General features: G+C 45.4%; 1 protein-coding gene across 1 annotated transcript in view; it reads left to right on the top strand.

Annotated features, from left to right (window-relative positions):
- LOC102560872 (pulmonary surfactant-associated protein D) overlaps positions 1-24,180 on the top strand; it is a 220,315-nt gene that overhangs the window by 85,405 nt on the left and 110,730 nt on the right. Inside the window, exons 10-13 of the mRNA XM_059729788.1 lie at positions 4,409-4,571; positions 4,669-4,804; positions 11,256-11,287; positions 11,594-12,766. The gene's annotated coding sequence lies outside the window, so the exon portion shown is untranslated. The remainder of the gene's footprint in view (positions 1-4,408; positions 4,572-4,668; positions 4,805-11,255; positions 11,288-11,593; positions 12,767-24,180) is intronic.

A 24,180-nucleotide genomic window follows, 5' to 3' on the forward strand; every position in this document is an offset into this window, starting at 1 on the left:
TTACTCTTGCAGACCTTTGCATGAAGAGATTTCCCACCCCAAACAGCAGCGCCCTGTGCAACAAGCAACAAGCACCCAGAAAAAAGTGGGAGGCTTTGTAAGGGAGGCGGGCAGCACTACTTATTGAGCTCAACCCCTCCTCCCCCAAAAACGTGTGGCTCTCAAGTAAAGCCACCAGCAATTCTGCCCCCAAAAGCAAACCAGCACGACCCAAGAAAATAAACCAACCAAAATATCAAATCTTGTCTTAAAAGGCCACCTAGCAGTAAAGTAGTACTGAAAAGGCGGGAGGGTAAAATTGTTCTGACATGCCCCCTAGCACATTTTACTAGTTACAGCATAATAAGCCATTATGTGGTAAATCACGTCCGTGTTACTGAATTAGTCATCATAAACTAAGAAAGGAAAATTAAACCAGGAACATTTCTAGCGGCTAAATGCCAATTACGTGGACGTTCGCCCTTAGATAACACTCATTTGAAGTCGTGTAATGTTCGGTTATAACGTTGTTTGGCCACCGCCTGCTAGTAGGTAACTACTGCAATGTAATTGGTTTTGCTTAACATCATTTTGCTTAAAGTCACATTTTTCAAGAATGTAACTATGACATTAAGTGAGGAGTAGCTGTATTATCAGACTTAACTGATTTAGGTTAAATCGGTTTATTGAACTCCTGTCCCAGATCCCCTCCAGATTCATGCTGTGTGCTCCAGCTGAGCAGGCACGTGTGCTTTAGTGCTTCTCCTTTAACACCTGTGGCTTCTGGCTTGGGTCACTGCAGGCATATGGCTGCACTTCCAGAACCAAAATTAATGTTTGTTCACTTGTTTGTAGGTTCAATCTATGCAGTTTAGACTAACCTGCAAAGATTGAATCGATTCAGCTTTGGGCTTTTTCACCGTCTGTATTTAGCCTAAATGCCCAACTACAACCAGAAAACTTACAGCAAATCAGCTTCAATGGTGTTAGCCTCAATAGTTTTCTGAAATTCTTGGACAATCATTGGAAACTGGTCTGTATGTCTTTAGCAGCCATGCAAAGCTGTAAGTGCAGTGTACAGGTGATGTATTTTTTATGAGAATTAAAATATTCATAAACAACAGAAGCTGAGCCAGCCAGAAATGTACAGTTCAAAGGAACAGATTTAGATAGGCTAGATGGGCAGATAAAAGCACAGATCATTGTGACAGGTCAACATATATGCCATTCACAGCGTAATCCAGTCATGGGCAAGTAGCTAAGATCAGGCTTCTGATCTACAAATGGTACTTTTTTTGTGGAACATCAGACGCCTTTTGCTGCCCTCTGTGTTGAAATGGTTCATTCCCTCTTGAAATCAAACCTCTAGAGAATACTCATTCTGTGGATGTCCCAGCAAGTTTTTGTACCAGGCTTCATGTTTTAACTTTAGGCTTGTTGGTGCTGTTATTTGAGAGAAGCAAAATCTAATTTTGTCAATGTACATAGGATCTTTTCTTTTTCCTTTTGGTTTTGTGGAAAGAAAAATATTTTGGTCTTGGAAATACAAAAGCCAGATTTCTGCCTTTCATACAGAGTTTCAGCATGGGAAACCTTTTTAGATTGTGAAAATAATATACTATTCAAATTTATAAGCTCAGTTTTGATGTGAGAATAACATTGTTGTAATTTTGCTGTTTTGGTGGCAAAGAAGGATTGTTCACAGCGCAAAATGCTTCCCTCAAGTCCTAAATTTGTGAAACATGAAACTATTATTATTTGTAAAGCAACCAGGAAAGGCAAGTGATGTTTTACACAACTTCTTAGTAGTTGTGCTGGCAGGCAGAAGAACTATTCATTATTATGTAGATTGAACACAAGAGCCTTTATTTCCCATCTGTCTGGGTCACACCCAAGGCCCAGTGCTATTCTTCACTGTCATACAAGTAGTTCTCTCATTCCTGGTAGACCAGTAAGGCTAGGGATACAAGTTACACATACATTAGTTTTAGTGATCAGAAATGGGGTTCAGCCTGTAACAGAATAGAAGTTCATTGCACATAAACCAGTTTCAAACTGGCTGAAACTGGTTTAAGATAAACCTGGTTGAATGTAGTATCAGACTTAACTGATTTAGGTCAAATTAGTTTATGAAACTTCTGTCCCAGACTCCTTCCTGGTTCAAGTTAAATCAAAGTCCCCCAGCATTTTGCAGCCCTGGGCTGGCCTGTGCTGTCTACTCCAGAGAGCAGGGCTGACCCTACTCATCTACTTCATATCTGGAGCAGTTAGGGCTGGCTCACTGGCCTCACTGCCCACCCCCCCACCTCCCTAGGCAAACCTCTGCTGGGGTCTGGAGTCATGGATGGGGGTAAACTTCCTTTCCCCTGAGTACAGAGCTGCTCTGCCCTGCTTAGTTAGTTGTGGCTGTGGACTACAAATGCCAGAGGCCCCTGAAAGCAAGAAGAGGAAGTTATGAGCAACCTTTAGAGTCCTGCTGCTGTGAGTCTGAACTGCAAATCCCAGAAACCTCACAAGCAGCAGGAAGAAGAAGCAAATACACAGCCCATTCTGGCTACGTGCCAGAGAGCCATGCTCTAGCATACTCTGGCTTCTGGCTTGAGCCACTACATTTTGTTCTTGGATATCTGCTCATGGCTTTCACTGAAGTGCTATTTCAAAAATAATTTTGTCTGTATAAGAATTGGAGCCTAGACATTATCCAAACTCATTAGAAGTTGATCCCATCTTCTTAACTCTATACACAGTGGAAATCAAATGTAACATAGACTTTGATCACATTTTTATTTTAAAAACAAACATGAATGGAACTATATCATTCAGGTCTTCTAAGTGTGGATACCACTGTGGCTTCAGTGGGCTTCCACCCAGAGAGAGATTGCAAGATCAGATCAGGAATTTCAAAGGTGCTTTTTGGAACCATATGTCCACAGGTTTCTCTTCACACTAAGATATGCATTTTCTTTTCCATTACATTGGTGCAAATGTCCTGATTTCAGTGAACTGGTGAAGCAGAGAAGTTCACCCCAAATATCTGGGGGAGGGGGGAGGGTTCTAAACTATGATATCTACTTCAAATTCTACCTTGAATTTTTTTGAGAAATCAAGGGATCCTGAGCACAGCAATAGATATATGTAGGTTGAGATTTCTCAAAGTCATTTATGGGATTTGGGAACCCAGTTCCTAAAAATTTCAATCCCTTAACCCAGGTTTGCAAATCTCAGACATAATATTTTTAGTTTTATTTGCAATCCCCAACCAAAAAACAATCTCCACAAAAATAAATGTCTTCAAAAAAGCACATAAATAATAATGAACATATTAAGAGAACAAGAAATGTCAGAATGTATTTTATAGTCTAAATCTCATAATCCTGTTGGTAAACTGGCTGGCTGTAGAAGAAAGCTGTACAGTGGTGGATCTTGGGAGCATTGAATAAGTACTTTAAAAAAGAAAAGTACCTCCTAAATACTTAATATGCTGAGGACTACCTGTAATAATTAAGAGACCTAATTTTGCAAATATGGAGCAATTCAGTAATTTGCAAGGGTGTGAGAAAGGGGCATAGGTATATGGATTTCTCTTGTAAGCATTGTATTGTTATTTCTACTAAATAAATGAAGGAATGTTCACTGTCAAGAACTGTTTGCTCACCTGTAGCTTTCCTTTGCAGGTACATTGTTTTTTACATCCTTACAGTTCTCTATTTGTTGTGAAGCTGGGGTGGGGAAGTAGTTTACTCCCTAATGTTAGGCAATCTACAGGATATATACAGGATATGCCAGAGAGCAGGAAATCTCTTGTTGAGTCCTGACTGTGACATAGTGGGTGCTAACAGATGTTCATGCCCCTGCTTTAACTCATGGTGCTTTACATAAAGTGCCATGAGTTAGAACACCCCCCTCTCAATCCAATACATGTTCACCTGTTGGGCTGGGGGGCGGGGTGGGAAGCAGGAGCCTACCTTCAGGAGCCCAAGGAGTCTGCCTGCAGCTGAAGAACCACCTCTCTCTGCCAGCATGTCCCCCCCCCCCCCCCCCCCCCCCCCCCCCAGCTCTGGGGCTGTCTTCAGGAAGTTAGCGGGGAGGGAGAGTGAACTGCCAGCTGGCTGGCCTGACCTGAGCTGGAGAGGGACTGTTGTGGGGGGGGGACTGTTGTGAGGTGGTAGAGTGCCTTCATTTGATCCTTCATTTGATGAAGGTTCATTTGTCATGTGATCAGCCACTTTAAAAGCATGCTGCAGCTGTGCATGTGTCATGGCACAACTGTAGAGAACTTTCAGGGAGCTGATTGCATGACAAGTATAACTTCTATCTACACCCAGTTTTTCAGGAATAGACCAGATATCAGATTCACAGAGGCAGAAACTGTCATTTAGATACCTCTGGTCTACATGTCGCTCAGTAGATTCTCCCTTTTCTCTCACAGGGTGATTGCACGAGGAGCCATGACACCAGTAACTAGGTGTCCCAGAGCCTACTTATCACCTGGATACTCATACAGAGATGGCACAATTCTGAAATGGACAAAGTGTGCTAGAGATTAAGTATTGTTGTCTCTATTTTGCTGATGAACTGTAGGTATAAAGAGGGTAAGTGGCTTGCCCAACATTATACAGTTAGGAATTGTTCCCCTGAATTGCAGTCTGGTGTCTTAAAACCACACTTGTTTTTTTTTCTCTCAATCAGGGAAGTATCCTTTGCTTCATCCACTCCTACATGCACCCATAAAATCCTTGCTGTGCACTTGTATTGGGGCATTCCTGGGTTCCCTATGAGAAGGCTCATTGTGAGGTGAGCACAGCAATCCTCTGTGCCAGTGCAGGTGGGTAAGATCTGCTCATAGAAGTTGTGCCTCTATTTATTGGATGTTTTCCTATAACAGTCAGATGCAGGGGGTTGAACTCAATGATCTATTGAGGTCTCTTCTGATCCTAACATCTATGAATCTATGACACATCTGAGCTATCACTATTGATAGGTCACTAGCAAAAATGAAATTCTCGCTGAAGCCATTTGACACGCTTTTTTGTTTAAATTGGTAAAATAACCATACACATGAGAAAGAAAGGGGAAAATGAAAGAAATCCCCTCCTCAATTAAATTTTGACCTGGCCTTGATTATTTATCACGTTGTACTTTATAAACTGTTTATAGTATGGAGATCATATTGTGCTGATTTAGTTCTTTTTAGATTATAGTATTATAAGCAAGTGTAAAAACTACTGCATCACACCTAGTTCATTAGACGTGATCTTCATGTGACACCAGCGTGATGCAGGGATATCATTGAAAGTAGTGGTATGCTCTCATTTAACAATCTAAATTAGATCAGACCTTTGTCTCAAGAAAGGGTTTAAGTTTGATTTTAATAAGAGAGGTCATGTATAACTAAACACCCATTTACTGCCAAATTTATTTGTTAAATATTGGCTGTTAAACAACTATTAATTTTGTTGTCTTTACTAGAATCATGCAATCTCTATCACATGGAATAGCATCAGATGTTATGAAGAATGTTTTAAATAATTAATTGGCATTTGCTTAACTTACAGTCTTATCTTCCTGAAATCTAAACTAAATGTATATTTAACCAAAGAGTTAGCAAGCAAAGAGAGATGGAACTTTATATTTTTCTAGGCAAAATTACTGAAGAAATATACATGGCTGAACCATAGACCTAGGGATTTTACTAGGTAGCTCATTATACCTTCTCTCATATAAAAGCAGGAGGACTGTTCTGGTAGACTATGTTGCTACTTATTAAGAAAAAAGATTGGGCACAGATTAAATTAAAGATTGAGCATTGCATGCCAGAAGTTTTATCCAGAAGGGGAGAATTGTTTTCAAAAAAGGATGGAGGTTAAAAGGTGAGTCCTTGCATAATTAATTGAAAAAGGGGTGAATGGCTAATACTTGTAATGCAAATGAAATACAATTTGATATAAAACAAGCTTTAAGACCAAAATCTTAATAATTATAAAGTAATATAATGACTGTACTTGACAGATGAGAATAATGTAAAGCTGAGGTTATGGATTGTTATTTCAGTTGTCAAAATGTGTGTATTCAAAGCTCATGGCAAATGCTGAGATGACAACTCCTGGAGACTAAAGTACTGTGATTCAGAACAGGCATCAACTTCTGAGGTTTTCCCTCTCTGCCCACACAATGCACTTCAAGAACAAGAATGAAACAAAAGGCAAAAGCAAAGATAGTCATAGTAGGTATGTGCAGACATTATACTTTGATTGACCTAACTAGGATTAAGTCAATCAAAGGGCTGAAATGTACACACATTAAGGGAGTTTAGATCAGGCAACAAATGGCTGGCCCAACTTAACTTAGTTCACCCAAGGAGATGTACTAAGTAGACTGGGCTAACCCATGCCCCATCTAACTGAACATGTTCACATGTTCAGAGTGCAGCTCTGGGGCTGGGGAAGCCTAGCTGCTCTGCCCAGCTGTAATTCTGCACTTTTTCTACCTTCTCCACCCTGACTGGGCTATTTTAGCCCTTCTGAATCCCCATTCCCAGACCTGCTAGCCCCTCCAATCCCATCAGCCCCCACCCTGACAGCCACCAAACACACCTGCAGATCCACTAGCCCCCTCACCTCCCCCCACCAATTTATTTACTTAGATTTCATTCCAGATGTGGCTCCCAGCTCTGGAAAATGTGCAAAAGCAGGACCTGGTCTGGCTTAAAGTAAGTCATGTGATCATATGTTGTGTCCTAGGAACAGTACACACCCTCTCAATTCATATTCAGTACTTGGTTTGCCTGCTGATTGCAAACCAGAATGCCATCTCTGTTGTGAACATGCATTCACTAGGAATGAACTGAATCATCAGATCACTTTACATGTCACCATCACCAAAAGTTTGTTTACTGCAGTTTTGGTCTAGAATGTAAAAGTGACCATTTTGTTTTGAATTTCTTTGAGGGCTCCAAACCCTTTAGCCAGTTTTTGTTTAAAAATGATCAGGTACTTTTAGCCTCACCTTACACAGAGTGAGGTCTAAAAAAGCAAGGTAGGTGTTGTAAGGAAGTAAATGTTATATTATTGTTAAAGATAAATGGTTAAAACAAAAACTCACCTTTCATCTATCCTAAACCTGCAACTGGTATATCCATGAAAGCAGCAAACCCATGTCTGCTACTACAGTTCTGCCGAAAATATACTTATAATTACAGAGATCCTGGTTTTCTCTGTTTAAAAATCACAGATTCTCTGATAAAAATTGAAAATTCTCTTATTAAAACTCCCAAAATCTGCATTTTCCCCTCCTTACTGCTCTCCCCCTGATGTCTCCACAGCCCATGGGGCAGGACCCAATGCAGAAGGGCAAGGCAAGGTGGTGAGGCTTGGTGTTGCTGCTGGGAGCCCTGTGTCACCATGGCAAGGCACCTGCTGCCAACCCCACTGCTGATGAGGCAGCATGAGGCTCCCCACTCAGCCCCACTATGCCCTGCCATGCTGGGTCCCACCCACTTGGCCATGGAGGCCCCAGTGCAAGGGCAGCAAGGTGGGGAGCCCTGAGCCCTCAGTGGACAGCCTACCCCTTCCCCATGTACAAATCTGGTGGGCACGTGCCTCCCATGCCCTCCCCAGGAATGCGTGCAAGGGCAGGGAGTGAAGCCCCCCACCCCCACTGCCTCCTGGATGAGCTTCCCATAGCTCTATCCCACTCCCTGCCCAGGCCCTGGGGTCACACATGGCACCAGGCCCCAAGTCCCATGCATCACCCCAGCTGGGCAGCAGCCTTAGCCCCAGTTCCAGCCTTGCCCAACACCCTCTCTCACTCTGGGAGCATCAATCCCACCCCTGAGCTACCTGAGGGGAGCCAAGGGAGCTTCTCTCCAGGCTGCATGGCTGCCATGCACATGTGTGAGCATGCATACGGTGCCCCCTGCCTAACCACTCTCCTTCCACTCCCTGCAGCCCCTTGCAGGCTAGAACTCTGCAAGCCTGGAAGGGGAAAGCTGCCTTTCTCCATGTTTTTCTCCTTTAAAGGAGAAAATCCTGGTTTTTCTCCTTAAAAAGAGAAAATCTGGGTGTTATCACATTTTTACATGGTCAATGGTTATAACCCAGGTCACTGGCTATAAAGCAGCATCCTATTGGGTTAAGTGTATTTCTTATGTAACGCCAGTGAAATGAATTGTTGCTGGAAATATATATTTGACCTACTGTGCCTACGAATGGTGATTCACTGGGTTGGCCATATCTTTTGAGTTTGGACTATGAATGAAAGAGCTACTTATGTGCAAGAAACAGGCATCTTGTTGCAGCATCAATTTCATTAAAAGTGTAGGAGGCTACCTTGGAGATGACCGTCTTTTCTTATTATTTATGCTTTGCTCCATGGCAACATTCTTCTTGCTGAATTGTTTATTGTGAGAAAAGGCCCAAACATAAACAAGATGACCTTACAGAGGAGCAGCAATTTTTCAGTCTCTTCTCTTCCACTACTTCCATTGGGTTTTGTGATTTTTAATCTGACAGTAATTGCCATTTAAAAAACAAAACAAAAGTATAGTAGAATCTTGTACTACTCAATTTACAGAGGGTTTTTTTATAACAAATAATCTTTAAATTGTGGCTTCCAATCTTAGGAAGGAAGCACGAATCTAGCTTTTTCTTCTGAATATGCATGAAGGGACAGCTGAAAGTATTCTATTTTTAAAAAGAAAGGAGGAAAATAAAAATATTTTGATTCCCCCAAATGAGCCAAACTGAAGGTTTAAAATGCTTTGGCTAACTACTTTTGTGTTAGTGTTGTAATTCAGACTTCTAGGTCCAATTCCATTTGGTTCCATTTCATTGGGTATAAATGATTTGCATATCTCTAGATACATGATAGATCACATTTTCTCTCCTAAGCAGCTTACAGTCACAATGCAGACAAAGCAAGCCCCAGATAATGGAGGATGAATGGTAGAAAGTTTTAAAGAAGTAAGTAGTTACTGTGATTGGGCAGATATCTTAGCTGTTATAATGGCATTTTCTGGTGTTCCAGGATCAAGATGGGTACAAGTGTGAAGGTCTAAGAGAACAGGAGAGTAGTAGAAAAGAAACTGAGTGGTGGTGTTGAGAGTAAGTTTTCAGATTGGAACCCTATTTAAATAAGTAGCTTGGTACAAAGAAGTTTAAGCCAGGATATTATCACTTTGAATACAGAATTGTTATATTTAACAGATAGGTCATATCTAAATAATGATCAGTTATCTAATACTGTTCAAATTACCATCAGATCCATGACCGTGCCTTGCTTTAGAGGGTCCTCTTTGGTTATGCCTTTTCTAGGCTTCACACGCACATGTTCATGTGTATATACATGTTCATGTACATATATTTATACAAACACATATAGTATCTTGAATAAATGTTTCTGATCCAATCTGGTACCTTTGTGTTACAAAAAAAAAAATCCATTAATATTATGACCGTGCTTATTTTTTAAATAATGGGAGGAGAATGGGAGGAGACCGTATCCCCACAAATATTTTGTACAGCGAGATTCAAGATGGCTCTAGAAAGCACGGTTGTCCTCTCTGGTGATACCACAGTGTCTGCAAAAATTATATGAAGTCATTCAACATCAGTGTAGAAAGCTGGGACAAGTACATAGAATGAATCTGGAGTGAACATCCTGCACTGGGTGCAGCTCAACAAGAATGATCTTTGATCCAGATGATAGAAACAAAGTGAGAAAGAAGGAAGTAGCGTGCTTAACTTGGACTCCAATTCAAACAACACATGAATCTGTGAAACCTGTAACAAGCTGTGTCACTCTTGAATTGGGTTTGTCAGCCACAAGCGGATTTGCTAGCTGCCTTACTAGACCTCTTATACATGCGTCATGATCCAGAGGCTCGACAGTTGCCTACTCTTATTTTTCATAAAATTTCTAGAAATAATTTGATGATCTCATATTCTATGGACTGCCACATCTTTTACACAGTTTGAGTAACATTCTCCTGCTTTTCTCTATTTTGAGCAAGATTTACATCATCCTTAAGGCTCCAAAAAGCAACTCTCATTTCATGCAAGCCTAAAAGTTCAGCCACTTCTTTTGCTATGAACTTCCAACTATTGCAGGAATTTTGTTTAGCTTAGCACAACTACCTATTTAAAACTTCTAGAAGTATTAACACATTTCGTCTATAGAAATGCACACAACACATTTTCAAGAATATTTTAGTTCACATGACCCTTAAGCACTTGTTTTCCATTACTGGGAACCACTATCAGGAGAATTACTGCAGTGCAGAAGATGACCCTTTGGTAGCAAGAATTGGGGAAGAATGTAACTAACATAGATTGCACTTGTTATCAGAGACATACTAGCAGTATATTAATAGTACACCACATCACACACCTTCACCTGTTTTAAGTGAGCTCAGGGTTGAAAACTATTTTCTCTTCGGAAATCCCTTTTAAATATCAGCCATTTGGTACAATCAGTCCATTCCAAAGGCAAACTATATGCTTTTTTTTAGATGCATTTTTATAAGTCTCAGGGATGCAAGTCATTTCTAGCTGAGATGATTTAGCAGTGTCCAAAGGAGCGTGATTCCATCTGAGGCAGAGAAATCATCTTGGCCTTGCCTTCAGTTTGATAGATGAATTTTAATAAGGAGCCCTTGGGAGCTTCCCAAGTTCTCCCTTCAGCACATCAATTACATTAAGTGTCTGATCCTGCCTAATGTGGTAGGAGCGGTGCTTTTATCATGTAGGTTTTCCTTTTGAAGTAGCTGTCTGTGTGGGGCACTTTGCACCATGCAGCATCAGACCCTTTATTAGTGTTAGATTAGTCATGTGAAATATAAATAAAGTTTTAATTTGCTACTAGAGCTGATGCTAGTTCTACCAAGGGGCTTGTGCTTTTCATTTTTTAAGATGGTAGGCGGTAGAGCTGTATTTGATTTTGCACATTAAAGCCCCCACTTGCAATTTCATTGTCTGACCAGGAAAATTCAGACTCTACCCACCTCTTACATTCTTCATCTGAAATGCTCTGCTGTGAGACTCATTAATATGAAACTGATTAACAAATAATATGATACAAATGGAGGGCTACATTGCTGAGCTAATCAGAGCTGGTTGCTGCTGCTTCCCAAATGCCTGAATCGTAGTTAGTATGACTCATACAAACAGATCTTTTCATTATTATTTTAACATTGTTCATCTTTTAGCATTAAAGGGTATTTGCTCTAAATTCAGATATGGATTCAGCGTAGTAAAATGCTGTTGTTTTATTTTGCATAGAAAGAAAATGGAACATTTTGCCTGTAGTTTGAGTGAGTACAAAATAAATATTCAGTATTTTTATTGAAGTCTTCTGTTTTCATGGTTTGCATGACACTGTTAACTATAAAATATGTATGTGGATTTTCAGATGTGTAAAATGAAGGCATTATCTGCATAAAAGTTCCATGTGAAAACCTCAGTCCTAGTCAGGGGCCATATTGTGCTAGGCTCTGTACAAAACTACTGCCATGTCCCTACCCCAAAGAGCTTGCTTATTTTTAAGCGAGACAGGGATGGAGTGTAGCAAGGCATACAGTTACATAGACTAACTGGGTGTGTCATCTGATTCTTTACAGGCACTGGAAAAGTTTAAAAGTGAACACTCGTTATCTCAAACTGGTCCTTAACCTAGCTCTGATTTGTCAGTTCATGTCCTGCAGAAGCAGAAAGAGGAGATGTTGGAATGGATATTTCATGTGTAAGGAATGGAATGAATGAAAGCCGACTGATGGGAGTAATGGACTAAATGGCATCACTAATGGATTTAGGAGGATGAGAACAGCTGGAATGGATTAGTGAAGAGGGTCAGAGTCAGTAAGGGATTTGAAGGTGTGAACAAGAATTCAATATGCATTCCATTTGGAGTGGATGAGGACAGTGTGGATATTAGCATGTAGCACCCCCTCCCCCCCCGGGTTTTTCTTTTTTTTAAACTTAAAAATGCATTCCCTCTCCTTCCCCAACCATTTCTGACTTTTTCTCTGCCCTCTCTAGCCCTTATAAATGATTACAAATAATACTAGGTAAGCTAAATTCTTATACTCCCTCACAGTAACAAGCCCCTTTTATATTGTAAATAGTGTTTTATTATGTTTGTACTGATTTTTACTGTTTTATATTGTATTATATTATGATTTAGGCCTATGTCTGTAATGTCAAATAATATAAAGTTTCCACTTTGTATGTCAAGTCTTGATCTAGTGTCCTCTGCCCAGGTATAACCTATGTTGCAACTGTGACTCAAGTCTAACCAGTCTCCTGTAAATTGGTTCCTGAATGAATAGAAATGAATGAGGGTGCTTGAGGTACAATGGTAACAGGCCTCTACTGAATGATCAACTAAATGTCCGGACCATTGCCTTGCATTGACTCACCCAGGAACCACAGACCTCACCCAGGAACAGAACAGAAACCTAGGATTTGAAAGACAAAGGCTGCTGCAGAAACCAGACAACCCACCATTGCAACATAGACACCTGGAACTACACATCCTTGCCTGGAGTGCACATGCTCAGTGCACCAGGGTTGACCCTTGCCTGGGCATGCCCCTGCCACTAGGATCATAGAAGGTCTGCCTCTATAAAGAGGGGTAGTGAAGACAGACCCAGTGGGACGCCCTCTCCATCTGGACCAGCACTATGCCATGCCACCTACCCACCCAGAGACTCTGCCGGCGACCCCCTCTGGACAACACCTTGCTGGAGAAGACCCCGACTGACCATCGAGAATCAACTCACAGCTCAGGATAGGTAGGTATCACCCACCTTTCCTCCCCAGGCAAAGGATCTGGACTCTGTCCCTACACACATTAACTTCGATCCCTCCACCAAGCCTTTTTCTCTCTTGCTACCATTGTGTGGGTGCGTGTGTGAGTGCTTGTGTGTATATGTGGGGGGGAGAGGGGGAAACCAATAATTTTGTGGTCTGTATAGTGCATTGCCTGTTTAATAAAACTGTTAATTTGGAACCCCAAGTTGGGTTTTGTCTTACTGACCTCCTAGCCCTGCTCCAGTCTCTGCTTTCTGCCCCTCTGATCTTCCTTCTGTGTGTCTCTCTCTCTCCAATTAATCTTAAATTACCCCAGCTCCAGTCTGCCAGTCCTAATCCTGGCCCTGGCAACTTTCACTCCTGATACTTCTACTCTCTTATTTTTCCCTCTCTCATTTTAACCCCCATCCATCTCCCTCCTTCCCCTCCTTCTGGAAATCTTTGACCCTTGACTCCCCCTCCCATAGCCACCAAGCATGCTAATTTTTTTCATTATTTTTTTGATAGAAGAACATTCTGTTGCTTGCATTTATTGACAGCAGCTTTCAAATTAATCTAGAAATGTTGCCACAGGTTATTTCTTGACTCTTCTTTCCCTACTTATTCTCCTCTTGTAAATATAGGTCTGGTCATGCCGTTGCTTTCATCAGTCTTTTTCCTTGGGTATATTTCTGTATTCTCGGTTTTGATTAGGTCTACAATACCTTACTGAAGAACAGAACTTTTAAGTGCAAATCCTGTAGCACTATTTTTCATAAGGCAGAGGTGTCTAAGGGCATCTAAGGGCAAGTCTGCTGCTTCCCAGGGGCCTGCATCCGGGACATTGCGGAGAGGATCCCCAAGCTCCTCAAACCCACAGACCGCTATCCCATGCTCCTTATTCATGTGGGCACCAATGACACGGCTCGGAGCACTCCCAGCCAGGTCATGAGGCGCTACAGGGATTTGGGAGCGGGGCTTAAGGGTCTGGGGGCACAGGTGGTGTTCTCGTCGATCCTCCCAGTCTCAGGCTATGGGCTGAGAAGGGACAGGAGGATCCATGTGGTCAACCAAAGACTGCGGCGCTGGTGTCGTCAGGAAGGCTTTGGCTTTCATGACCACAGCCCGCTCTTTGGCGAGAGAGGCAGCGAGCTGCTGGGAAGAGATGGTCTCCACCTCTCTCCCCTAGGGAGGAGGCTCTTCTCAGCCAGACTGGCTGACCTGCTCCACCGGGCTTTAAACTAAGCCCGCTGGGGGACGGGGGCACGACCGCCACTGCTGGCCCGCTGAGCAAATCTTGCAAAGCCAGCGGATCATGGCACTCAAGGGAGCCCGCCCCAGCCCCAGCTCTGGTAAAATCTGTGGGCAAGGAAGGAGCCCCCCAGGGGGCGCTTGCCTGCCTGTACACAAATGCCAGGAGCTTGGGGAATAAGCAGGAGGAGCTCATCCTCCTGCTCAGTGCAAACAATTACGATGTCATAGGGATCACGGAGACCTGGTGGGACTCCACCCATGACTGGACCACGGGGATAGATGGCTATACCCTGTACAGGAGGGATCGTGTAGAGAAAAGGGGCGGGGGTGTAGCTCTCTATGTTAAGGAAAGCTACGCGTCCCTGCAAGCCGATATTGGCGACCAGGGTGGACGGCTGGAGACCCTCTGGGTTAAAATCCATGGGGAACACGGCACAGGGGACACAATGGTGGGAGTCTATTACAGACCTCTCACCCAAAGTCCTGAGCTAGACCAGGAGTTTGCCCAGGAACTGGCTGAGGCAGCTTGCTCCAGGACCATGGTTGTCATGGGTGACTTCAATTACCCGGACATCTCGTGGGAGGATCGCTCAGCAAAATCTGAGCGGTCGCAGAGCTTCCTCTCGTGCGTGGATGACCTCTACCTGACTCAAGAAGTCTATGGGCCAACGAGAGGCAAAGCGCTGCTCGACCTGGTGCTGGCTACTGGGGAGGACCTAGTCGGCGACCTAGTGATCGATGGGAAGCTGGGTGACAGTGACCACGAGCTGATCACCTTCACCATCCGCCGAAAAGCTGGCAAGTCGGTCAGCAACACGCAAGTCCTTGACTTCAGGAAAGGCGACTTTGACAAGCTCAGGAGGCTTGTCAGTGAGGCCCTAAGGGACTGTGACCGCAGGGAGAGGGGAGTTCAAGAAGAGTGGTTGCTCCTCAAGGGAGCGATCCTCAATGCACAAACTAAGTCTATTCCATCTCGGAGGAAAGGCAGCAAGAGGGCACAGCAGCCCCCCTGGCTCTCCAGGGACCTAGCAGACCTCCTGAGGCTAAAAAGAAAGGCCTACAAAGGATGGAGGATGGGAGTCACCTCCAAGGAGGATTATTCTGCACTGGTCCGGTCCTGTAGGGAGCAGACCAGGAAAGCCAAGGCTGCAACTGAACTCCAGCTAGCTTTGAGCATCAAGGACAATAAAAAGTCCTTTTCAGATATGTGGGGAGCCGGAGGAAAAGCAGGGGCAACGTTGGACCCCTGCTGAACCAGATGGGGCAACTGACAACTGACGCCCAGGAAAAAGCCAACCTATTAAATAGGTACTTTGCGTCGATCTTTCATCAGCCCCATGGGACGCCCGTGCCTGCTATAGGGCCGGGAAGTCCGGGTGAGGGTGATCCCCTGCCCTCCATTAATGCTGACTTTGTGAAGGAACATCTTGAGAAGCTGGATACCTTCAAGTCAGCCAGCCCTGACAATCTTCACCCCAGGGTACTCAAGGAGCTGGCGAGCATCATAGCCCAGCCTCTAGCGCGGATCTTTGAAAACTCTTGGCGCTCTGGTGTAGTGCCCGAAGACTGGAAGAAGGCCAACGTGGTGCCTATCTTCAAGAAAGGGAGGAAAGTGGATCCGGCTAACTATAGGCCCATCAGCCTGACTTCTATCCCGGGGAAGATCTTAGAAAAGTTTATTAAGGAGGCCATCCTTAATGGACTGGCCGACGCCAACATCTTAAGGGATAGCCAGCACGGGTTTGTTGCGGATAGGTCTTGCTTGACCAATCTCATTTCCTTCTACGACCAGGTGACCTATCACCTGGACAAGGGAGATGAGATTGATGTCATATATCTTGACTTCAAAAAAGCCTTCAATCTGGTGTCCCATGATCGTCTCTTGGAGAAACTGGCCAATTGTCGCCTTGGGTCCCCCACGATCCACTGGCTGGAAAATTGGCTCCGGGGTCGGACCCAGAGGGTAGTAATTGATGGAGGTCACTCATCGTGGTGTCCTGTGACCAGTGGGGTCCCCCAGGGCTCTGTCCTTGGACCCATACTGTTCAACATCTTCATTAACGATGTGGACACTGGAGTCAGAAGCGGACTGGCCAAGTTCGCCGATGACACCAAACTTTGGGGCAAAGCATCCACGCCAGAAGACAGGCGGGTGATCCAGGCTGACCTGGACAGGCTCAGCAAGTGGGCGGATGAGAATCTGATGGTGTTCAACGCCGATAAATGCAAGGTTCTCTACCTTGGGAAGAAAAACCCGCAGCATCCTTATAGGCTCGGCAGTGCTGTGTTGGTTAGCACTATGGAAGAAAGAGACTTGGGGGTCATCATTGACCACAAGATGAACATGAGCCTGCAATGCGATGCTGCGGCTAGTAAAGCGACCAAAACGCTGGCTTGCATCCATAGATGCTTCTCAAGCAAATCCCGGGACGTCATTCTCCCCCTGTACTCGGCCTTAGTGAGGCCGCAGCTGGAGTACTGCGTCCAGTTTTGGGCTCCACAATTCAAAAAGGATGTGGAGAAGCTTGAGAGAGTCCAGAGAAGAGCCACGCGCATGATCAGGGGTCAGGGAAGCAGACCCTACGATGACAGGCTGAGAGCCCTGGGGCTCTTTAGCCTGGATAAGCGCAGGCTCAGGGGTGATCTGATGGCCACCTACAAGTTTATCAGGGGTGATCACCAGTATCTGGGGGAACGTTTGTTCACCAGAGCGCCCCAAGGGATGACGAGGACGAATGGTCACAAACTACTACAAGATCTTTTCAGGCTGGACATAAGGAAGAATTTCTTTACTGTCCGAGCCCCCAAGGTCTGGAACAGTCTGCCGCCGGAGGTTGTTCAAGCGCCTTCATTGAACGCCTTCAAGATGAAACTGGATGCTTATCTTGCTGGGATCCTATGACCCCAGCTGATGTCCTGCCCTTTGGGCGGGGGGCTGGACTCGATGATCTTCCGAGGTCCCTTCCAGCCCTAATGTCTATGAAATCTATGAAATCTATACATGTCCTCTGAGGCGGACGTGGGACCGCTTTAATTAGAGTGGCTCTGAGAGCCACTCTAATTAAAGTGCCTGCAGTGTCACGTGTATTAAGCATCCCATACTTCAAAATGGTGGCAGGGGCACTTAACTAAAGTGCATTCAATGAGCTTTAGTTAAAGTGTCCCTGCTGCCATTTTGAATGTGGGGACACTGAATACATGTGACACAGAGGCTGCTGGAGTGTGCTAGTTAGCACACTCCAGAAGGCTTGTAGTGATGAGTGCTAATTAGCATGTGTCAGAGCAGAGGTTGCTCACGTGTATAGATGCCCTAAAATATAGTCTTGGTTTGGATCTGGCGCATATAGCTACATCATCTGGGCCCCAGTGCTGGCCCTACACAGGGCCAGTCCAGGATGCCCCACTGCATGCTGGATCTAGCACCCAGAGTGCCTGCTCCAGCTGGTCCAGGTTCTAGAGCAGACACCATGTGCACTGCGGTGCCAGCCTGACCATAGTGGGCACTGGATACAGCATACAGGTTTCCCTTGATTTATGTGGGTTCTGTATATGTGAATTTGCTCTTATGTGGTGACCCTTTCTATACCCAAAATTTGTTATATGCGAGGTAAATTTACTCTTATGCGATCAGCATAGGTGCCCCGCCCCCAAACAGATAAGCCTGTGAGGGGAGGGGAAAGGGCTGTGGGGCTGGGGCCCCACTCACCCCAGCCCCTGCTGCAGCTACTTTGGGAGCAGCCAACACCAGCAGCCTGCAGCTGATGGACTGCACCAGGCACTGAATGCACCCCGCCCCCCGGGGCTCCTCTTGTCCCCACTCACCCCAGGTCCTGGGCTGCACCATGCAGTGGTGCAGGCAGGTGGTGTTCACCACTCCTGGGTCTGCTGCAGCAGGAGCTGTGGTGAGTGGAGACAAGCGGATCCCCAGGGGGGTTGGGGCACACTGAAGCCCAGCAGCTGCAGGCAGCTGAGATTAGCTGCTTCTGGGGCCACTGCAGCAGGGGCTGGGGTGAGTGGAGAAAAGCAAAGGCCCGGGGCTGTAGCAGGGAGCAAAGTGGAGGGAACTGTCAGTGGGTGCGGGGTGGAGGTTGGGAGGGCATGGCTCTTGCTGCTACCTGCACCCTGGGAGTGTGGTGGCCTTGGGGGCTGCACCGGGCTCTTCCTGGGGGGCATGTGCCCCCAGATCTACATGCAGAATGGGAGTAGGCTGCCACTGCAGGCTGGGGCCAGTGGCAGCACTGGGCTCCTCCCAGTGCTCAGTGGTGGTGCTGGAAGGGCAGGTTGGGGGCAGCTATGGTGAATTTTGGGGTGGCAGCAGCTCCCCTCCCAGTGCCACCATCCACCCTGAGTGCCGGGAAGAGCCCAGTGCCACTGCTGGCCCCAGCCTGCAGTAGCATCCTGCTTTTGCCCCACATGCAGATCTGGGGGCACATGCCCCCAAGAAGAGCCCAGTGCAGCCCCAGAGCCTGCAGCCCTCCTAGGGTGTGCATAGCAGCAAGAGCCACATCCCCATGCCCCAGACTCACGTACAGTTTTTTCCACTGTTCTCCCTGTTGCAGCCCTGGGAGTAGCCAATGGACTGCACCACATCCTTCCCCCACCCCTTCCCTAGTCCCAGCCTTACTCCCTCCCTCCCTGCCGTGAGAACGTATCCCTATTTCTTACATTGTAAACTGGGTTCCCTTTATGCAAATTTGATTTATGCACAGTTTTCCGGGAGCGCATGTACCACATAAATCGAGGGAAACCTGTACTGTGGCAGAAAGGGGTTCTGTGTGTCCCCTACATGCTGGATCCATTCTGACTGGTCTGGGACTGTGATGCACATAGCACCCATTCCATCTAATCAGATCCTGCACTGCACATGGTTTCCACCCCATAGCTCAGGAGCAGGAGTTATGTACTACTTATGTTCTGCTCTGGCCACAGCAGGTTCCATGTGCGATGCAGTCTCAGACCATCTGGAGCAAGCATCACAGGTGCTTAATCCAGTATGCAGGGAGGTGGTGGTGGTGGAGGGGGGTGTCTGTGGGCTCATTCCAGTCCATGAAGCTGGCCCCACACCATTCATTTGGCACATGGACTAATCCTGGCCTGCTCATCTTACCTGCAGGGCCTCTTGTAAGGTGTTACAGGGATTCTAAATGGAAAAGTGGAAAGGCCTTATATAGTCTTGATTCTTGTTTTGGGAACATTCTATTAGTTCATACACGTTAAGAATAAGAAACATTATTTAAAATTCCGCTCTGTAGGTAGATTTCTCTTTAGGCTCTACTTGTATAACCCCTTGGATTATCTACTATGCATACTATGTACTGAAAGCAAAACTTATCCCTGCAATTCTGAAGCCGATAAAGGACCGGGATACTGCAGCTCACTTAATTAATGCTACCTTTTACAGTCTATTTTAAGCTGCCTTGCTTCAGTCTGAACCATTTGATCTGTTTCCAGAAATGCAACTTAATCATATCTGATTGCTTGTTGGAATCTCTAATTAACTGGGGTGCAAACCATTTAGCAATCTTTGCCAGGTGCTATGTCCTTTAAAAAAGAGCTGCTTGGTGAACACATACCTAAAGCAGAATAGTTATGTAAATCTATCACCAAGAATATTTTAAATTCATGATCAACTATTTTTTATTTCTTTTTTTCCTCAGGCTAATTAACTATGTTGACTTAAACAGATGTGAAGTATGTGATTTTATTTTCTTTGCTGCCAAACTATCATTTACCATTATGCTATGTTTTATTTGAAAAGACTAAAGACTTTATATTTAAGGTCTTTATAGAAAATTGCTTTGGTGTTAAAATTGGTTGCTGGGATGAGACTGAAATTTCCAAGTAGCTTCATGCGTAGCTACAAGAAGCATAAGGAAAATTGTATGGAATTACACTAGTAGCCTTACAAAAGCTCTGGGATTTTCTTCATTCTAAAAAAGTTGGAAATAGTATTAGGATAGCCTTGTCACTGTATTTCTGGCATTCTTGGGGTTTTTTTTCTAGTGATACAAGCATGTACATCAAGTGAGTAAATATGAATAATAGGCCGGTGTGAAGCGGCAAGTATTCAATTCGGATTCAGATGATTCGGAGGACCAGTGATTCGATTTGGTGATTTGAATCACTGCCCCAATTCGATTCAGCCAATTCAGATCCAAAGATTCAGCACCGATTCGGCGATTTAGCCATAGACTAAATAGGCAACAGTCCTTGACTACGCTGGACACAGCTGCCTCCAGCTGGTAAGTCTGTTGTGGTGGGTGGGGGGGGAGGGGCATGTGGGGGCAGATCAACACCCCCACAGCAAGGGAGGGATAGGGGCTGGGGCTGGGACAAGCTGCCCAGATGAGGCAGGGGGCATAGCACTCAGGGAAGGGGGCTCCTGCCACTGTGCACTGCCACGCACCGATGATCCAGGAGGACGTGGGAGCAGGCATGTGCCCCTGGATCTGCGCGGGGTAGGCTGGGCTGGGCTGTTCTCCAGATGGGCGGTGGAAGGTGCTGGGAGTGAGGGCTATGCTCACTCAGGCTTTCCACACCTCCCAAACAAGCCGTGGCTTCGGCCCAGCTGAGTGAGCAGCAGCAGGGCATGGGGGTGGGCGTGTGCACCCAGATCAGAGCAGGCCGGCAGCAGGGGCTGTGGGGAATGTTAGGGTGGCTGCAGCTCCCCCCATAGTTCCCGCTCCATTGTGCTCTACAGGATGGGTTGAGCCAGGGCTGCACTCCAGGCTGCAGCTGGGACTAGCCACCTGGAGTGCAGCCCTGGCTTCACCCACCCCGTGGAGTGCAGCTAAGAGGCGAGCAGCTGACGCTAGGCTCCTGGAGTGCAGCATGGCCCAGCCCACCCCATACAGATCCGGGACCACATACCCACCCCCATGCCCTCCTGAACCAGTGGTGCATGGCGGTGTGCAGTGGTGGGAACCCCCCTCCTCAAGTCCTGCACCCCCACTGCTGCCCAGCTGGGGAGAAGCTTCTGCTCATCCGTGAGGTGTTGGGAGGCCAGGCCGGCTCCTGCCACTGCACTCCACTTGTCTAGAGGCAGTGTAGTGGCTCAGTCTCATGCTGGCCCCACATTGGCTCAGTGAGTGGCAGCGGGGCATAGCCCCTGCTCCCAGAGCCTTTTGCCTTTTGCCCAGCACAGCCCTGGCCCTACCCACCCCATGAAGATCCTGGGGAACATGCCCCCACCCCATACTCTCCCAGACTGGTGTTGGGAGGAGCGGCGAGAACCTCTGGACAAGCCACCACATGAGCAACTCCCAGACCAGCAGCGTGCAGCGGCTCAAGCTGTCCCACCTCCTCCCTGGGCAGCTCTTGCCCCAGCCTGGGTCCCTGCCCCAGCCCCAATCCCTCCCTTGCTGTTGGGCATTGATCTGCCCCCCCCCCCACACACACACACCTCTTCCCTCCCCACTCCACCCACCACAATAGACTTACCTGCTGGAAGCAGCTATGTCCAGCATGGTTGAGGACTGCTGCCTGTTTAGTCTATGGATGAATCTCCAAATCAGTGTTGAATCTTTTCTGACTTGATTCAGAGGCTTCTGATTCTATTCAGAGCTTTTAATGGGTCTCCCAGTTCAGTTTGGATTTGGAGATTCGGCCGCTGAATCGGGCCGTGTCTCCTCTGAATAGAATTGGCTACCGAAGCTTTGCACAGCTCTAATGAAGAATAGCAGGACTTCCCTGTTAATGGACCATACTTTATTAATCACATTTCATTTCTGAAAAATGTCACAACTGTGAGATTCAGAGATGAACATCAGCCTTAAACCTAGGAAACACAAGAATCCCAGTTAAGGCACAGCATCCAGTGTAAGTATTGCTTCTCATGAGGTGACACCTAGATTGCAGGCCACCAAATTTCTCTCCTGTCTGCATAATCTGACACAGGTCCACAGCTGAAGCCATTTTTCTATTCATAAGCTTGCGCATCCAGTTTTGTAACTCATAATCATTCTTTCTGATTGATATTGATTAACTGTATTTTCTAGTAATTGGTGTGGAGCGCTGATAGGGTAGCTGAAGTATTTGTCCACTGATATTTATTCCTTTGCTGAAGTGTAATCAAGTAACTACTAAATGGTGGAAATACTTCAATTTAGTTTATCTTACTTCAGATTTTGTTCATGACATTTTTCAGAAAGCATGCTGCTGAAAACTGTGGTATAATTAGTGCAAGTAGTAAAGTGATGCAACTGAAAGCCATTTGGTATTTAAACACTGAAGACCATGCCAATTTCAATTGTTATGGCTGAAGGAGATAAGTGTATGCATATAGTATTATATTGCTTATATTGTGTAGCACTGCATATGGCTTAGTATACTTTGATATTCTAGTGTATTTAAATGGTTATGCAAAACAGTAAGTAACTTCTTTCCAACTCATTGACTTCTGTTCCTGAAACAATCAGGGAATTAGTTTTAATGGTACATTGGACCAATAAATGCTCTCTTTCCTAGGAAAAAACTGCAGATCTTAAAGGAAAATTACCAGAGAATCATGTTTTCACACCTCTATTCCTACCTCTCTAAAGAGAAAGATAAGGAAAGGAGACTGCAGAGTCAGAGAGACTTGGCAGTTTATCATTGCTTGAACTAATCATCACTGATGTGTGGATATGAGAGTTACCTGCAGGAACACTAGCAAATTTTAAGAAGGAATTTGAGACTGTAAAATGAGATTTGCTGCAACAGACCTGATAAACGTAATACTTGTTCTGCCAGGCACATTCTGAGAATTCTGTGTGCCCCAGGACATGTGCATACTAGAGGGGGACAAGGGTTCTACTTTCAGCCAGATGTGTAGAGGAATATTAGGAGTTACAAAGTATAATCCCTAATGTGGGGGAGCAAACACTATCCAAGTCCCATGAGAATGAAGTCAGGCTTTTCTATGGGAACGTGGACTTTGTGTGGTTCAAGGTGTAGGGCCACCAGCCCTGTCCTTTCTGTGAAGCCAATAATTCTTCTCTTGAATTAAAATATGTTAGAGATTATCTACAGGTTGAAAAGCAAAGAAAGTTCAGTTAGGTTCTCTCCTTCCATGCATTTCTGCGCATTATTCTATTAAAAAGAAAAAAAAAAGGTGAGGCAGGGGGAGAATGAGATTGGAAAGGTACACCCAGTTTGAAAGAAAATTGCTAGTTTAATAAGGCAAACAAGCACATAGACAGAAGATTTCCAGTATCAGGTTTGATCATATTTAACACTATTAGTGGGCTTACAGCATGCCTACATGAATCACATTACTGCACACTAGGGCTGTGAAAAATGGCTATGTCTCATTTCGATTTCAAATTCAGCCATTTTGGAGGAAAGTGATTCATTTTGGTGTTTCAGATTACTGTTCCATTTTGATTCGGCCAAATCTGTTTTGGAGTTTCAACGCTGTTTCGGTGATTTGGCCATAGGTTATAATAGGGAATCACTAAAATGCCTACAACTTCATCATTCTTTGCCTGATTTGGATGAAAATGGAAGGGATGGTAGCCTTTTTTGAGGGTGTGAAGGCTGCCAGGTTTCAAGAAGATAGGTGCAGAGGGTTCTGTGAAATTGCACCTTAAACTATTCAAAGAAAAACTCATGTCATGTATGTGTGTTAAGGCACAGTGTAATGAAAACAGCAGGCTTGGTAGCCCCTTCTGAGGCCATGAAGCCTGCCAGGTTTCAAAAAGATAGGTGCAGGGGTTTCTGTGAAACCACACCTCAAACTGTTCAAAGCAAAACTCATGACATGTGTGACTTTGTGTGTGTGTTAAGCGCAGCAGAATCAAACCAGCAGGGATGGTAATCTGTAACAGGGGACCCACCCAGTGCTGCTTAGATCTCCACCCACCCACCTGTTTCTGGGCCAACAACCCACCCCTCTTTTTCCTCCCATGCCTTGATGGAAAATTGATTCAGATGCTTCCCAGGCAGAAGGCTGTCCATTTAGGTGTCTGGGGGTGACATCCATTCATGCGGGAACTGAAATTGGGTGGAGGAGACTGTCATGCTGGTGCTTGTCATGCTGGTGGTGCTGTGGATTATTATTACTGCTGGTGTTCGTGGTGGCGGGGCAGGTGCAGACAATGCTCCCACCCTCCTTGCTGCAACTAGCAGCAGAAGCCTCATGGCTGCTAGGGAAGAGGGTGCTTCTAAGTTTAGAGGGGGGGGG

This window comes from Alligator mississippiensis, chromosome 6 (genome assembly GCF_030867095.1).
Source record: "Alligator mississippiensis isolate rAllMis1 chromosome 6, rAllMis1, whole genome shotgun sequence".
NCBI lineage: Eukaryota > Metazoa > Chordata > Crocodylia > Alligatoridae > Alligator > Alligator mississippiensis.